At 45.9% G+C, this 13,127-nt stretch overlaps 1 protein-coding gene and 1 pseudogene across 8 annotated transcripts in view; one reads left to right on the top strand and one right to left on the bottom strand.

Moving 5' to 3' along the window:
• SNX29 (sorting nexin 29) overlaps nucleotides 1-13,127 on the top strand; it is a 588,630-nt gene that overhangs the window by 249,542 nt on the left and 325,961 nt on the right. The gene's annotated exons all lie outside the window — the stretch shown is intronic.
• Nucleotides 4,610-6,689, bottom strand: LOC116526736 (annotated as a pseudogene).

Raw genomic sequence — 13,127 nt, 5'->3', positions numbered from 1 at the left:
GGCGGGTTGGGGTGCTGCTTTTCTGGGGACGTAGCAGCCCCCCCTTCCTTCCCATCGGACTTGCTCTGTCATCTCACAGAGCTGAGTTTTCCGATCATGACCCTGTGGTTAGGATCAACCCTGTTCAGTGTATTTCTCACCTCTGTATCTTCCTCATTTCTTCTCTTGGACCCCTTACCCCCACACAAATGATCTGCACCTCAGTGACAGTGTGGTGCGGCTCCACAGAAGATGGACGATACACACTTGTGCTGTTGCTCACGTTTTATGGTTAACTGCCTGGAGTTCTTTTCATAGCAATTGAAGGCTGAAGGGCACACAGAAATCACCAACTCAATTCTGTCAACAATTGCTGAGTGTCCTTTTTCTGTTAGGCCCTGGGAGCTGGAGATTATCTCACGCAAATATATGGGGAGAAAATACGTGTTTTCTAGATTCTTGCTATTCAGAATGAGGTATTTGAGGCTGGGCAGGGTGGCTCCGCCTGTAATTCCAGCCCTTTGGCAGGCCGAGGTGGGCGGATCACCTGAGGTCAGGAGTTCAAGACTGGCCTGGCCAGCATGGTGCAACCCTGTCTCTACTAGAAGTATAAAAATTAGCCAGGTGTGATGTCTTGTGCCTGTAATCTCAGCTACTCCAGATTCCGAGGCAGGAGAATTGCTTAAACCGAAGTGGTGGAGGTTGCAGTGAGCTGAGAACATGCCAGTGTACTCCAGCCTGGGCGACAGAGTGAGACTCCGGTTTAAAAAAAAAATCTCTGGACCAGCAGCAGTGGCCTTGTAACCTAGGTGAATGTTAGAGATGCAGGATGTTGCTGGACTGGCTCACGCCTGTAATCTCAGCACTTCGAGAGGCTGAGGTAGGAGGATCACTTCAGCCCAGGAATTCAAGACCAGACAGGGCAACACAGTGAGACCCTGTCAGGAAACGAAAAAAAGAATTGCAGAATGTCAGGCCCCACCCCAGACCTTACTGTCTCTGAGTCTGCACTTTAACAAAGCCCCCAGCTGAGCTGTAGACACAGTAGTGTTAGAGGTACTGGAATGTTCTCAGTCTCTGTAGAGAGGTGGAGGACAGATATTGGCATGTTACTGCTATTCTCCCTTCTACACCCATGGGAGGAGTTGTTAATCAAACAGGATACTTTTCCCCAGTGATTCCTGTCTAAACGTCCAAACCTTTCTCAGCACAGTGTTATAGATGTTTGTCTGAGCAGGTACTCAAGGTCAAGTTGAGCTGCTTTACCTTCTCTCCAGCACAGACCATGACAGCAGCAGTACCCTGTGTGCTCTCTGCCTCCACTCTGGCCCCTCTTCCTCCATTCTTCACAACACAGAGTTTTCTTTTAAAAATACAAATATGCTCAGGATATTTTCCTGCTTAAAACCCTTCGGTGACTTCCCATTGCAATTAAAATGAAATCCAGATGCCTTACCATGACCTTCCCGACCCTGCCTGACTTGGCTCTGCCCACCTTTCCAACCCTGTCTGGTGCGCCGCTCCCCTCCTATGCTATTCTTTGCCTGTGTCATCTCATTTCAGTTCCTGGAACATGACATGCTTTTCTGGCCTGAGGGCTGGGCAGACTTAAGTCCCTGTCTCTTGAGTCTCCCCACTGTTCATGTGAAAAACCTAGGGGCACAGAGACTTGATCTGCCTGAGGCCACATGGGGAGTTAAGAACCAGAGGAACTTCATTGCAAAGCTGGAGATGTGGGGTAGCCTGCCTCCCCGCTGTGACCACACGAGGGAGCCTCCATCGAGTCTTCTGACTCCTGCTGATCTTTGTAAGTGCACCTTTCTCCTCAACTTGTAAGTGCCTTACAGAGGTAGCTCGCCCTCATTCCTAAGCATGGACGTTGGACTTGCCACCTCCTCAGAGAGCCATTCTATGGCCTTTCTGCCAGAACATCCCCCACCCGCTTCAGTATTCCAGCTGTGTTCTCTGGGGCACTTGTCACAGTTTGCATTGGGTCTTACTTATTAGTGGTTTGACTTGTTTTCAGTTTTTCCACTAGTCTGTAAGCTCTCTGGTGGCAGGATTCCTGTTTGTGTTATTGGCCTCCATACCTAAAGCACCAGCATAGTACCTGGCACGTAGTAGGTGTTTAGTAAATACGATCTGGATGTGTTCATGAATCAGTGATGGAGGTGGTGAGAATACTCCTAGAATTTTAGGCCTAGTCAGGATCTAAATGCACATCTAACTGATTTCCACGTCGTATATGCGGTGAAGCCAAGAAGGAGAGTGGTTTCATGTCCCTGATGTCAAATGGCCAGTTGGACCAAGCATGAGTTTTTGCCAATGTAGAGATACTTTTGTGACTTAGCTCCAGTGGACCATATCAAACGGCTCCAAATAAACATTCTTTGTACCATTTTTCATCCTTTAAAATTCCCTTTGAAGAATGGTTTTTTTTTTTTAAGACTGTCACGTGATATTCTAAAAAAAAAAAAAAAGGAAGATACTTCATGTGTTCTTCAGAGATCTACCATCAAAGGGGTTTACCTCGCGCTTGGAGTAGGGTAGAAGGTTGCTGTTCTTTGGGTCGTTTTGCCTTCAGCCAAGTCAAAAGGGATGAACTGAGCTGGCGCTGAGGTTACTGCTGCTGTCCTACTTGTACTAGTCAACTGTGCTTGCACCTAGGTGGCTCAGGCAGGTCAGTTCTGTTTCATACTGGTCTGGTTGGACTTACTAGGTAATTCAGAGGAACTGGTTTCATTCTTTCTAGGACAGGGTTCAGCAAACTTTTTCTATAAAAGGCCGGATAGTAAATATTTTTGGCTTTGGTGGCCAGATGGGTCTCTGTTATAACTATTCAGTCCTACTGTTGCAGCAGCCAGAGACATGTATAAATGCATGGGTTTGGCTGTATGCCAATAAAATTTTATTTACAAAAACTTCTGTGAGCCCAGATTTAGCCTCAGGGTCATAGTTGGTACACTCCTGTTCTAGGAGTGTTTAAACAAAGAAAATGTAAAAGACAGCTTTCATTAGTTGTCCAAATTTGCTTGCAAACTGTCCAGAAAGATGGCGCCTTAAGCTGATCTTTAGACTCAGGAACTTGTTCTTAAACTTGAGAAATATCACTGTGTCTGACTTCCTGTTTGAGCAGAGTAATTACAACCATGATTTATCAGTAGCAGAAAATAGCCTGTAGTTTTCAAATAGACAATCACATTCTCTTCATTAGCAGCCCATCTGCTGGGCCCGCAGTAGTACTGAGGAAAGGTGCCTTGGTAAACAGTAGCAGGATTGCAAAGTCCAACTAACCCTCTTGCTTTAGTGACAGCTTGTTTGTGGAAACTGGACCATTCTGCAAATGAGTTCATCAGTCTTGCCTAAATACTGGAAGGACCTGTTCAACATTAGGGGAAATGCCAATGTATTTTGAGACAGATCAAACAAAGCTGCAAGTAGACAAATTTTAGCATTTGTTTTTTAACTAATGAGCAGATGGTAGGCCTTGAATGCCCCAAATGCTTATCTTTGAGTTAGGTTGCGGAGAAAATAGGGAAACCAAATCCAAAGTGAATACATTAATACTACTCCATCATCTAGAAACGATTTGGGCTGCAAGCTGCAGTTGTGACTCTTAAGAATAATTTTTTTCCCTTGTAATAGTTGTATTTATTTATTTATTGAGACGGACTCTCTATTGCCCAGGGAGGAGTGCAGTGGCATGATCTCAGCTCACTGCAGCTTCTACCTACCAGGTTCAAATGATTCTCCGGCCTCAGCCTCCCGCATAGCTGGGACTATAGGCATGCACCACCATGCCTTGCTAATTTTCATGTTTTTTTATTACAGATGGGATTTCACCATGTTGGCCTTGCTGGTCTCGATCTCCTGACCTCAGGTGATCCTTTCACCTAGGCCTCCCAAAGTGCTGGGATTACAGATGTGAACCACTGTACCATGCTGGTGACAAGTCATTTAAAGGTTCAACTGTCTGATTACGAAACGAGGGCACAAGTTGATTAAATAGGATGCAAAGGTCCCTGGATTGGATTCTAAAACAGTCCCTTTCTACCATACCATCCCAGCTCACTAGGAAAAATGAGGAAACAGAACTTCCTTTAAAAGACTTTCCCCCTCTATAGACACTTTCTTAAAAACATAGTAGAGCCTGGGCTCACTCCTGTAATCCCAGTGCTTTGGGAGGCCGAGGAGGGCAAATCACGAGGTCAGGAGATCAAGACCATCCTGGCCAACATGGTGAAACCCCCTCTGTACTTAAAAAACCAAAAATTATCTGGGTGTGGTGGTGCGCACCTGTAGTCCCAGCTACTTGGGAGGCTGAGCCAGGAGAATGGCTTCAATCCGGGAGGCAGTAATTGCAGTGAGCAATTGTACTCTAGCCTGGCAACAGATCGAGACTTTGTCTCAAAAGATGAAACAAAATAAAAAAACAAAACGTAAACTCCTGCTGTGCATACAGTGTTGTATGTTGTTTTTTTCTCACTTTATCGTCTATCTCAAAGCCTCTTGTATCATTTATGTGGATTGCATTGCCCTAATTTGTAACAATTGTGTGATATTCCAGCTAGAGGACAGACCATAGTTCTAGTCAATTTCAAATTGTTGGACCTTCCCCCACTACCGCCAGCTTAAATAGCTGTTAATTGGCAGTGTGCTGGAAAGGGTGATGGAGTTAGCATTCACAGACGACACCGCACACCACTGTGATGAGGAAGGCAAGAGCATGGGCAAACCAGCCTGGAGCCCCGGAGTAGGAGGCCCCCTCTTCAAGAGAATGTGGGAGGGGGTGGGGCCTGGAGTGTTGGGGGCAGCCTGGGAACACCTCTACTTAGTAGGCATGGTTAGAGATGAAGAAGGACTTGCTGGCAGCAGCCCCAGTCTGACTGGTTGGGGTGTACTTTCCTTGACAGGCGAAGCTGTTGGCCAGGGCGTGCTTTATGTACCCCTCCTGCGCCGCCGCCTTGTTTTTCTTCCTGCCCCAGGCTACAGGGCAGAGGCCTGCAGGACTCGGCCCTAGGAGAAGGTAAGGGCCCCATGCTTCAGCAGGGGGCACTTGTTAATGGCACTGAGGTTGATGGATGCCTTCTCACTCTGGCCTCCAGAAAGGAAGGTGATCCCAAGGACAGCTGGGGTAACTGAGCGCGCGCAGTGCTGTGACAGTTGCCATGGCAATCTTCTCGTGAGAAAACTTCTGAGTGGGGGTGTGGCCTGGCGTAACCATGTTGGGCTTTGGGGCAAGGTGCCTTCCAGGTAGACGTGGTGGTCTCTCAGAGCCTTGTAGACAGCAGCCAGCACCATCTTGGTCACATACTGATAGCGCTTCAAGTCATGGTCCCCATCAGGGAGGATTTCAGGCTCCACGATGGGCACAATGCCATTCTGCTGGTAGATGCTGGCATAACAGGCCAGGACGTTGGCATTTTCCATGATGGCGAGGGTTGAGGGGGTGTGTTCCCCAGTCATCAGCACACAACGCCACTTGGTAAAGTCAGTGCCATTTGTCTTGTACTGGGCACACCGTTCAGACAGCCCATCCAGCCCTTGGGTGGTGGTCTTACATTTGTCCCTGCCAGGGGGACCACACCCTTGTCTACCTTGATGTCCACAACACTGCCCTTGCATTTGGTAACTTGGGGGAAGGGACATCCATCATCCCCCTTCTGGTAGAGTGTCTTGTGGAAGAGAATGATGCCCCCGATGCAGGGGTCATGCGGTTCTCAGCTCTCAGCAGCAGCTGGTGGTAGAAGCACCACTTCTCCTCAGTGTTCTTGGTGCCAATGGACTGCAGCTGCTTGGCAGTGCTCCCAGTGGACTCATCTGCAGCCAGGATGCCCTTGCCCAGGGCCACGATGCGGTGAGCAATGTCAGACAGCTCCTTTTTCTACTCGGGGGTCAGTGCTGGATATTGGTAGGGTGTGGTGCTGGTGGTAGCAAGTTCCAGATCTTCAAAGAAAATTTCTTCCTTAGAAATCCAGACAGAGGCCCTTGGTTGTCAAGAGAAATAAATCTCTGGCCAGGGATCTGTCGGAGGGAAAGGGGTGAGGGGCAGGCCTTTTTTAAAAAAAACTGTTACTATCCTGCAAAATGCTGCAGGGGGTGCTTTTTGTGTACAGAATTTCCCTACATTTGTAGTTATTTTGGAGGATGTGGTCTGGTAAGCTGAATTGCCGAATGAAGTGCTAAGGTATTTTGGACTTCTATTTCGGATTTCCATGTTGCTCCCCTGGACTGTGTCCATTTGAAAGTGTCACCAGCAAGCAGGACCTGTTGGCCACTCTCACCAGCATTCATGGTGTTGCCATTAGAACTCCTGTAGGCAAAAACTTGGCTGGTTATATTTGTAATTCATAAGTTGCTATGGAGATAAAATACTTTTTTCCTGTGTTTATAAATCATATTTCTTTTTGGTCAAGTGTCAGCCCATTTTCTTGGCCTGTATATTTCAAGGATTTTTCCTCTGGGCTGTGTGAGGGCTTGGTATCAATAAAGATGCTTGCCCTTTGTTTTAATGGTTTCACAAGTTCTCGTGTCGGGGAGTAGTCATGAACCTTTCTGGTTGTGTGCCCCTGTTTAGGTTTTTAGCAGTTGTTCTGATTTAGGCACTTGGTGGACAGCCCATATTTTGAGGATGAAACCTACAAGTCTTTGTTTGAGGACATTTTAAAGATCTTGTGGACATTAAAGGAGAAGATGTACTTGTAAGCCATGTTAGTAGATGTGGTTTAAATGCTCAAGTTGGCTGGAAAGGTGGCTCACACCTGTAACCCCAGCACTTTGGGAAGCCGAGGCGGGAGGATCACTTGAGTCCAGGAGTTTGAGACCAGCCTCACCAACATGGTGGAACCCTCTCTATATGAAAAATAGAAAAATTAGCTGGATATGGTGACATGCACCTGTAATACCAGATACTCGGGAGGCTGAGGCACGAGAATTCTTTGAACTCAGGAGGTCAAGGTTGCAGTGAGCCAAGGTTGCACCACTATACTCCAGGGTGGGTGACAGAGTGAGACTCGGTCTCAGACAAACAAAGAAACAAATAAATGTTTGAATCATGGTTTATGTTTCCTTTGGTAAACAAAAGAAGAGTTTTGATTTTTAATCTTTTGTGGGCTTCATGGTAGAGTAGTGGAAACGTTGGGGTTCTGGCTATTCATGAGAGTGTGATTCTCCCCAAAGCCAACCAAGGACCTTTTCTTTTCCTTTTTGAGACAGGGTTTCCCTCTGTCACCCAGGATGGCTGCAGCCTAGGAGGTGACTTTGGGGAGAAAATGTCCCCGTGAGGGAGGTGGAAACGAGATGACACACAGAAGTCAGCACAGATTGGTCCTTCTGAATATGATCCTGTGGAGACACCTCTGTGCTCACTTGCAGCCTCAGCGCTCAGTTCACAGCTCACCCAGTGTGGGCTTGGAGGGGCATGGAGGCTGGTAGGGGGAGATGGTCTACCCTGAGCTTGCCCTCTCATGCCCCAGCCTGGCAAGTTGTAGTCTTGGGAGATTGAAACCCTGATCCTCATATTCAAGTCACCACAGTTCTGGATGAGAAATGGAAGAGCAGCTTGGTTTGCTGGAAATGCCTCCTCCTCCTTTGTCTTCGTCTTCCTATGCCTCCTCCTCTCCACTTCTTCTCCTTCTTCCTCCCTCCTCCCTGAAAAAACATGGAATCAATCCAGGTAGCCGTCAGTGGTAGACTGGGTAAAGAATATGCGGTACATATTCACTGTGGAATACTGTACAGCCATACAAAGAAATTGTGTCCTTTGCAGCAATATGAATGTGGCTGCAGGCCATTATTCTAAGCAAATTAGTGCCCCACCAGGAAACCAGATATTGCATGTTCTCATTTACAAGTGGGAGCTAAACACAGGGCACTCCTGGACATAAAGATGCTAACAGTAGACACTGAGGAGCTACTAGCAGGGGAGGAAGGGAGGAGCAGGGGTTGAAAAACTACCAGTTGGGTACTAAGCTTACTACCCAGGTGATGAGATCATTTATACCCCAAACCTCAGCTAATGCAGTATACCCATGTAACAAACCTGCACGTGTACCCCCAAATCTAAAATGAAAGGTGAAAAAAAAATACATACAAATATATCTCATTTATTGAGATATAATACACAGGCCATACAATTCACCTATTTAATGCATGATTTGGCGATTTTTTTAATACATTCATAAAGTTGTGCCTCCCAAGTCCCAGCCTGGCAAGTTGTAGTCTTGGGAGATTGTGTGTCTCCACAATCCATTTTAGAACATTTTCCCTCCCTCACAAAGAGCCCATTTCTGTGTGTACTCACTCTCCAGACCCCAGGGCCTGGCAAGCCCCATTCTGCTTTCTGTCTCTGTGGATGTGCCTTTTCTGAATGCTTCTTATCAGGGGAGTGATACAGTGCGTGGTGGTTTGTGATAACTTTGTTTCACTTAGCATAAGTTTTTCAAGATTTATCTACATTGAAGCATGAATCAGGATGGCATACTTTTTATGGCTAAAAAACATTTGACTCTAAGGATATGCCACGTTTTGTTTACCCTTTCATTAGTCAACGAGTTTCACTTTGTGGTTATTATAAATAATGTTGCAATGAACATTTGTGTACAAGCTGTGTGGACATGTTTTTCATTTCTCTTAGGCATAGACCTAGGAGTGGAATTGCTGGGTCAAAGCGGCTGTACCTTCCCACCTGCAGTGAATGAAGCTTCCGATTATTCTAATGTATCCTCACCAAACATTTGTTATTGTCTGCCTTTTTTTATTGTAGACGTCCAAGTGGATGTGAAGTGGTATCTTCACATTTGCCAATCAGTGGTTTAGATCTGCATTTCCCTGATGGTTGATGGTGTTGAGTATCTTTTCATGGACTTACTGGGCATTTATAAATATTCAAAAGATGTATTTTCGTGTCTTTTGTCCATTGCTTAATTTGTTTAGTTGTCTTTTTTTATTGTTGAGTTGTATGAGTTCTTTGTGTATTATGGATATTAGACCCTTATCAGGGATATGTGATTTATATATGTTTTTTTTTTCCCATTCAGTGAGTTTCGTTTTCTTGATGGTGTCCTTAAAGCATACATGTTTTTAATTTTGTTGAAATTGAATTCATCTGTTTTTTCTTTAGTCATGTGTACTGTTGGCATCTTACCCAAGTTAGTTTTTAAACCAGTGTTTCTGTTAATTTTATGCCTGAAAATGATTTGCTATTAGAGATTAAATGCTGTTGGTTTCAGGCCAGCGGTTCTGGGGGTCGTTGGATGGAGAGTTGTTCATTCCCCGCTGAGTAGATGGATGATGGGTTCACGACTTCCTGTTTGGTTCTCAGCTCCCTACCTTAAATGTGGCTCTCATTCCTTCCGCGTGTTTCTCTCTCTTCCTCTGCCTCCTCCTTCTCTTCCCCTGAGTGTGTGTATGTCTACTTCTCTCCCTCATTTCTTCCTTCCTCCTTTGCCTCTCTTTCCTTCTCTCTCTGTCTTCGGTTTGGTCACTTTCTCTTGAAATCGCTCTGTGTCCTGCCCTAATTTTGTCTCTTTTTTCATTTTTCTTTAACGTTTTCTTCTAAGCTGTTTACCTTATCAGATGACCTTTGCAGTCCGTCGGAAACAGGCTCACTTGCTCATTCTTTCTTTCTTTGTCTCTCTCTCATTGTCCCTGGTGTTGAGTAAGTTTAGGGAAGACAAGCACAAACTGTCGAGTTCCCCTTCACCAGCGTGCCCCAGAGTTGGCAGAAGTCACTCAGAGACCAGCTAGTGCCAGACATCGTGCAGTGCTCATGTTTCTAGCTTGCTGTGTGAGGCTGTCTCCCGGGCTTGCAGTACTTAATTTGAAATTTGGTTAGGAAGCTGCAATGATCCATTTTCACATTCAGAGGTACATTTTTGGCATGTCGGATGGGAGCAGTGCAGGCAGATTTTTTTTCTGTGCACTACTGCTCGAGTTTGTCAGGAGTTTTATTATGGAAATCACTGTTTCTGCTTTCCATTTTCCCAAGTTACTTTTCTGTGTTGATACATTTTCGCCTGTGTAACACTGGGGTATTTTTCAGGGTTCTTGCTTTTCGACTCAGTAGCAAGACTCAAAATAACAAGGAGGAAAGAAATGAAAAAAACTTCTGGGTAAAAAAAGATTTGCATCCACATTTCCTTCATTGAAAGGAAACTTCATCCGTGTTTTGAACAGAAAACTTAAACATAATAAAAAGTGGATGAAAGCATGGATTGTAAATTGGTTGTGTGTGTGTATGCATGTGTGCTTGGGGTGTGGATTCTGACATAAAAATGACAGTTCTTTTGGCAGTGTATGGAAAATCTAGGAAACTGAATGGTAACAGATAAAGATTCAGAAATAAATAGCAATTTAGGGATTACTGGAAAAGTACAATTTTCTGTTTTTGTAGGACTTCTTTCTGCTAGAATCGGGGGGCAGAATAAATGTTACTTAAAACTTTCCTTCTTTCTCTCTCTCTCTCTCTGTCTCCCTGTCTCTGTCTCTGTCTCATATATGCTGCTCCTGGTACATAGGTAGCCCAGAACTGCTTTATATGTTTATTTCCCAATACTATGGGTTTTGATTTCATATCTCTGTTTTCCTACATCAGTCTGACATAAATCTCATTAAATATGCACCCACAGTTGCTCCAAGAGTTAACACATCGTTTGGTTGAACCAAAAGACCGAACTGAAGAAGGAAATGCAGTCATTGTTAGTCTTGAAGGATTTGTTTTCAAAGCCTTCATTTGAAGACCCGTGGGGAGACTGAGGAGAATGTGGGGTACGGGAGAAGTCAGTGGTCTTGAGCCATCTGTTGAGGGTGACCTCTTTACTTTTGTACTTTGATTTCTTGCTATTCTTCTTGTACTTTATGCCACAGCAATGCTGAACTACTTGGGGTTACGCAAGGATGTTATTTACTGCAATGGTTGGTGCCTTGAAGCCCTTTTCCCATTACACCATCTCTGTTGCGTGACTTTCCTCATCCCGGAATACTTAGTTTGAGGTGTGACCTACTCAGGAAGGACTCTCTGGGTCCAGTGAATGCCGTTCTTCCTCCTGTTGTGCTGACTGCTGTCACTGCTGCCGTCTGTCCTGCTGTGCGGGAGAACCAACCATGGGCTACCAATGATTGAAGACTCCCTATGTGCCAGGTACCATGGTGAGCTCTTGCAGATGCTGACTTTCCTCTTTCGCAGCCACCACCCTATGAGATGAGGTGCTTCTGTTCAACCCATTTTGCAGAGTCACACAGCTTTTGAGCAGCAGACCAGGGATTGCTACACTGGCAAACTGGCCTCCCAAATCCAGACTCTTGGGCACAACGTTGGTCCCGTGACATCTCCCATGTCCCCATGTTGACATTAGTCTGAACACTCGTCACACGCTTCAGTGATTGAGCCTATGGTCATATTTCCTCTCCTAGTGGACCCTGAGTTGCTTGAAGGAAACACTTCGTAGCTCCAACCAGCCCTGGGAACTGTGATTGACACGTGGTGGGGATCAGAAAGTTAGGGCTGCATGAATGTGTGGAGAAAGGAGGGTGGGGAGTAAAGGCACAGAGCAGCACGAGGGCTTCCCTGGAACTTGAAGGTCGGTGCAGGCATAGACCTCTGGCTGGCTGGGTCATTCTTACGGACTCTCTTGGGAAACTGACCTTCAGTCTCACAGAAACTTCTCAGGAATGTGTTGGCTGTTCGCAGCAGTTTTACCTGGGGATGGACAGATCCAGCACCCCACTCTCTAGAGTAGGCAGGTGGGAAGTAGGCCAGGAGGATGAAAAGCCCTGTCCACCCCGCACTCCTCACCCCCACCAGCATGAAACAGTTTCTGAAGCCTGGCGGTGTTTGCTTTCATGCACAGTGGGAATCACAAAGCGTGTCCACTGGAGGGTCTTTAGAGAGCTGGGAGCTATACCTCTTTCTGGGAGTGGGCCGTTTCGTCTGCTGTATGTGCTTATCTCTAAGCCAGGCAGATCGCTTGAAGTCAGGAGTTTGAGACCAGCCTGGCCAACATGGTAAAACCCCCATCTCTACTAAAAATACAAAAAATAAGCTGATTCTGGTGGCGGGCACCAGTGATCCCAGCTACTTGGGAAGCTAAGGTAGGAGAATCGCTTGAACTTGGGAGACGGAGGCAGTGAGCCAAGGTTGTGCCACTGTACTCCAGCCTGGGTGACAAGAGGGAAAACTCTGTCTCAAGACTGAAAACTCTTGTCTCAAATGAATGAATGAATGAATGAATGATGGGGCCTAGAGTAGGGTAAGATTTCATGATGCAGGGGCCACAGAAGCAACCAGCCTGGCATGCTGTTGTGACACACATATCAACTGAGGAGAGAGTAACTGGGTGTGGGGATTGAGGCTGGATAAGGGTGAGACCTACAAGCCAGAGAAAGGAGATGAGCCTCTGTGGAGGGAAAGTGGGCAGACCAGTGGCCTTTAGACCTTTTAAAAATTACTGTGGTTAAAACATATGAAACGTACGATTGACAATTGTTACAGTTTTTAAGGATATCATTTTATGGTATTACCTACATTTGCAGTGTTGTGCAAACCATCACTACCATCCATCAGAACTTTTTCATCTTCCTAAACCGAAACTCCAAACCCATGGAACAATGGCATGGAGGGTGGTACTCCCAATCCTCCTCCCTCCCAGCCCCTGGCAACCCCATTCTGCTTTCTGTCTATAGATTTGACTATTCTAGGTACCTTGTGAAAGTGGAGTGAGACAGTGTTTGTCCTTCTGTGACTGGTTTCCCTCCCTCGGCATGATGTCCTTGAGGGTTTATGTTGTCGCATGTGCCAGGATCTCTTCCTCCTCTAAGGCTGAATAATTCTGTATTTCATGTCTGCTGTTTTTTTGTGTATTTATTTATCTGATGATAGACATTTGGGTTGCTTTCCCCTTTTGGCTATTGTAAGTAATGCTTTTATGAATATGGGTGTACAGATAACTCTTTGAGACCCTGCTTTCAATTCTTTTTGGTATATGGACCTTTTATAAATTGTTTTTTCTTCTTTCCTTCTTTCTTTTTTTTCTCTCTCTCTCTCTCCTCTCTCTCTCCTCTCTCTCCCCTCTCCCCTCTCTGCCCCTCTCCCCTCTCTGCCCCTCTCTCCCGTCTCTCCCGTCTCTCCCGTCTCTCCCGTCTCTCCCGTC

The sequence above is a fragment of the Sapajus apella genome, unplaced genomic scaffold (assembly GCF_009761245.1).
Source record: "Sapajus apella isolate SASKATOON/1434 unplaced genomic scaffold, GSC_monkey_1.0 scaffold51, whole genome shotgun sequence".
Taxonomy (NCBI): Eukaryota; Metazoa; Chordata; class Mammalia; order Primates; family Cebidae; genus Sapajus; species Sapajus apella.
The sequence above is the reverse complement of the archived record's forward strand: the minus strand, read 5'-3'. Positions and strand labels throughout refer to the sequence as shown.